This window comes from the organism of the source record quoted next, unplaced genomic scaffold (genome assembly GCF_019419815.1).
Source record: "Pyrus x bretschneideri cultivar Hongxiangsu unplaced genomic scaffold, Pyrus_bretschneideri_v1 Contig199, whole genome shotgun sequence".
NCBI lineage: Eukaryota > Viridiplantae > Streptophyta > Magnoliopsida > Rosales > Rosaceae > Pyrus > Pyrus x bretschneideri.
In genome coordinates, this window is record NW_025999500.1 from 856767 (window position 1) to 861714 (window position 4948).

Below are 4948 nucleotides of genomic sequence, written 5' to 3' on the forward strand. Positions count from 1 at the left end.
TTTGAACTCTTTTAACACCCTAATTAGTTTATCTTCTTCATTTGGGGTGAGGTCAGAAGCTATGATAACTGGAAGAGTTTCAAATTCAGCTAGATATGCATATTTTAGATGTGGTGGAAGTGGTTTAAGTTCAAGTTTTGGTGCCTTAACAGTAGAAGGAGTTAGATGTGACATTGATGATTCTAAAGGCTCTAAAAGAGGGAAAACATTCAAAGGATACGGTGCCAATGCTTCCAAGGCAGCTACCTCTTCTATGAGTGCATCTTCTTCGTCAAACTCATCTTGAGAGTGACTCAAAACAGTTTGTAAAGGATCATTAGATTGTGCCTGCAAGAACTTAGATAAAACAAGTGAATCAAGCACATCAATGGCATAACAATCAAGAGATGAAGAAGGATGAGAAAGAGATTCAAACACTTTGAATTGAACTGTCTCTCCTAACACTGTCATAGTGAGGAGTCCATTTTGCACATCAATGATGGTCTTGGCCGTGGCCATGAAAGGTCTCCCAAGCAATATAGGCAACTCTCGGTCATGTATAAGAGCTTCTTCCATGTCCAACACTACAAAATCTGCAGGCAAGATTAGTTTATCAACTTGAACTAGAATATCTTCTACTATACCTCTTGGATATTTCACGGATCTGTCTACAAGTTGTAATGAAATGGTGGTGGCTTTCAAATCTCCCAAACCTAGTTGAAGGTACACTGAATAAGGCATTAAGTTGATGCTAGCACCCAAATAAAGCATCGCCTTCTCTACTTTCTTGTCCCCTATGGTGATGTTGATAGAGAAACTTCCTGGATCCTTGAGCTTTGGTGGAAGTTTTCTTTGTAAAACTGCACTCACATTCTCGGACACCATTACCTTCTCATGTGGTCCATACTTCCTTTTGTAGCTGTTTAACTCCTTGAAGAACTTCCCATATGCCGGCATGTTCCTAATGACATCAAGCAAAGGTAAGTTAACATTCACTTTGCTTAGTATATCAAAAATTTCCTTAAATGACTTATCCTGCTTGCTCTTGGCAAGTCTTCCAGGGAATGGTATTGGTGGAGTGTATGGTTTCTCGGCCTTGTGAAGATTTGGTGCTTCAAATGAGGAAGTAGCATGGCTTGGTTCCTCATTTGGTTTCTCATTTTCTCCTTGAGTAACACCTGCGTTCACATGATCATATTCATTAGTAACTTCCTTGCCAACTCTATTATCAATAACCTTACCACTTCTAAGTGTAGTGATTGCTTTGGCTTGCTCTTGGTTCCTTTGGAGTATCACGGGTTGGCTTGGAAACTTTCCAACCTCTCTTTGGTTCAAGGCATCTGCAATCTGTCCCAATTGTGTCTCCATTTTGGTAAGAGCCGCCGAATGTTGTTGGAGAGTGCTATTTGTGGAATGTTGGAATTGCAAGGTGTTTTGGGCTAACAACTTAACCGTATCCTCTAGAGTAGTGGCAGGTTTTGGTTGGAAATTTTGGAATTGATTGTTGTTCTTCCATGAGAGGTTGGGATGATCTCTCCAACTTGAGTTATATGTATTGGAATACACATCATTCCTTGGCCTTTGATTGTAAGAATTCATGAGGTTCACTTGCTCTTGAACATACTCGGGATAAGCTTCCCTAGATGGACATTGATGAGTAGGGTGGCTTGGTATGTTGCAAATGGCACACACTTCATTTGCTTTTGGCACCATGTTGAGCACGGATTCAATCTTCCTTTCTAGGTTAGCTACCTGCAACAAAAGATCATGATTAGAGCTTGTTTCATAGACTCCAACTTTCTTACCCCTTAAATCTTTGTGTTGAGCATTAGACCCCAACATCTCATAAATGTTATATGACTCTTGGGCATTCTTTTTCTTCAATGCCCCACCTGCTGCATTATCAACAGTTGATTGACATGTTTGGGTTAGTCCATCATAGAAAATTTGCATTTGTAAGTGAAAAGGTAACCCATGGTGTGGACATTGCATCAAGAGGCCTTTAAAGCGCTCCCAACACTCATTGAAAGGTTCTCCATCATCTTGTTTGAAGTTGAAGATTTGTCCTCTTAATGTGGCTGTCTTTTGAGTGGAAAAAAACTTCTCCAAGAACTTCTTAGCCACGGCATCCCATGTGGTGAGGGAACCTGGTGTTAGAGTCATCAACCAACTCTTGGCTCTATCTTTTAAGGTGTAAGGAAACACTCTCATCCTCAAATTTGCTTCACTTACTCCCTGCAAAGGTAAACCACTCACAACATTGTAAAACTCTTTAATATGAGCTAAAGGGTCTTCATTAGGTAAGCCATAAAATGAAGGAAACATATGGAAATGTGAAGATTTGAGATCATAGTTTCTAGCTTCTGTGGGCAGCAAGATGCATGAAGGTGAATTTGGTATGATTGGTTGAACAAAGTCCTCAAAAGCTCGAAGTTCATCTTGGTTGCCCGCCATCTCTTCTTCTCTTTCCCAATTATATAGCTCAGATCCTTTACTTGTTGAACTAGGTGAATTCCCTTCCTCTTCCTCACGGCTAATGGATGAACTTGATGGCACAAAGTTGTCCAAAGTGTGGCCCTTCAACCGTTCAATTCTTTGGCCTAACTCAACAAGTCTATTTGACATATACTACCTGAAACAAAGTAACACAAGTTTGAATGAAAATCAAGAATCTACCTACAATGAAAAGAACAAAGTTTAACTAGCAAACAACAATGAAATGAACAAATTTTAAATAGCAAACAAGCAATTACAAGGGACTGAAATCAGTCCCCGGCAACGGCGCCATTTTTGTTGAGTTATTATTCCTTCCTAATGCTAGAATATGTTTAGTATAATGGCACAAGTAAGGGTGTCGAATCCACAGGGACTAATTGATCCTATATTTTTGCAAGAACTCTAACTAGAGAAATAAAACTACTCAATGTAGGCAGATTTGTGGTTGTAACTTGTAAACATAAGAGAATGAAGTAAATACAAGTAAATGAATCAACAACTAATAAAATGGGATAGTACCAATGGAGATGAAGCTAGGGATTCGGTTTCACCATTGCTAAACCAAGTCCATGTTTGTTAAGTTAGTTTATACTCATTCATCTACCTATTTCTTGAGTTTGTTTCACTTGGACATGATCAACCATATGATGTGTGGATTTGATCAAATGTCTCTAATCATGAACCTAGTTGTGATGTGCAACTTTGGTTCATAATCAAGAGTATGTAATGCACAAGAAACTTTCATAAAACCAAAGGGAATAACTCGGCAGGATGTTTGCTAAACATTCCCTTCATTCATTCACATATCTACCAAGATTATGCATGATGTGTGTTTTAATCTTGACTACACAACTTAGTGATTAATTCAAATGATGATCAAACATTAAAATCAACACACTAAGTCACCATTAAATCAGAGAATGAAACAAGGAATAGATGGACAAACTGAGCATTCTAACTTAATTACATGGCAAACTTTGCAAGGTTACATCGAATCCCTAGAGGAGGATTAGTTACAATTCATGTTTACAAAAGATTTAACATAAAAATATAAAACATGAATGAACATAGAATTAATAAGAAGAAACCCTTGAAGCAAAACTGATGTTGAATTCCTTGAAGAGTGCCTTCGGTGTTGGTTTTCCAAATGTGGTGCGGATGAAGGTAGATTGGTTATGGTTGAATGGTTTCTGCCCTTGGGACAGAAATGGACAGAAAATGAAGTGAAATGGGAGAAGTTATGGGTGTGTAATGGACTTAGTGAAGAAGAAAAATGCGGAACCCTTGTTGTGTGAAGTGAGACTTGTTTTATAGAAAGGAATATGGCTCCAACACTCAGATTGGATCTTCAATTAAATCTTCAATTTCGTCCAACACTTTGGCGCCAAGCATAAGCTATCCATCCTTAGCCCAAAAGTGCTCCAAAAGTCTCCAAAATGCATCTTTTTGCTCCTTTAGCCCTTTGGACCTACAAACACACGAAAATAGCTTAAAGTACTAAAATAACTAAAGAAACATAACGTAAATGCACAAGAACAAGCCATTTAAGTCGCATGAATATGCTCCTATCAGGGAGTGAGTGAAGCAAATTTAAGGATGAGAGTGTTTCCTTACACCTTGAAAGATAGGGCCAAGAGTTGGTTGATGACTCTAACACCAGGTTCCCTTACTACATGGGATGCCGTGGCTAAGAAGTTCTTGGAGAAGTTCTTTTCCACTCAAAAGACAGCCACATTAAGGGGACAAATATTCAACTTCAAACAAGATGATGGAGAACCTTTCAATGAGTGTTGGGAGCGCTTTAAAGGCCTCTTGCTGCAATGTCCACACCATGGGTTACCTTTTCACTTACAAATGCAAATTTTCTATGATGGACTAACCCAAACATGTCAATCAACTGTTGATAATGCAGCAGGTGGAGCATTGAAGAAAAAGAATGCCCAAGAGTCATATAACATTTATGAGATGTTGGGGTCTAATGCTCAACACAAAGATTTAAGGGGTAAGAAAGTTGGAGTCTATGCAACAAGCTCTAATCATGATCTTTTGTTGCAGGTAGCTAACCTAGAAAGGAAGATTGAATCCGTGCTCAACATGGTACCAAAAGCAAATGAAGTGTGTGCCATTTGCAACATCCCAAGCCACCCTACTCATCAATGTCCATCTAGGGAAGCTTATCCCGAGTATGTTCAAGAGCAAGTGAACCTCATGAATTCTTACAATCAAAGGCCAAGGAATGATGTGTATTCCAATACATATAACTCAAGTTGGAGAGATCATCCCAACCTCTCATGGAAGAACAACAATCAATTCCAAAATTTCCAACCAAAACCTGCCACTACTCTAGAGGATACGATTAAGTTGTTAGCCCAAAACACCTTGCAATTCCAACATTCCACAAATAGCACTCTCCAACAACATTCGGCGGCTCTAACCAAAATGGAGACACAATTGGGGCAGATTGCAGATGCCT

General features: G+C 39.0%; 2 pseudogenes; one reads left to right on the top strand and one right to left on the bottom strand.

Annotated features, from left to right (window-relative positions):
* The first annotated feature begins 1948 nt into the window (after positions 1 to 1948).
* Positions 1949 to 2059, top strand: LOC125476595 (annotated as a pseudogene).
* Positions 2060 to 4202: 2143 nt separating this feature from the next.
* LOC125476598 lies at positions 4203 to 4313 on the bottom strand (annotated as a pseudogene).
* Between the last annotated feature and the right edge of the window lie 635 nt (positions 4314 to 4948).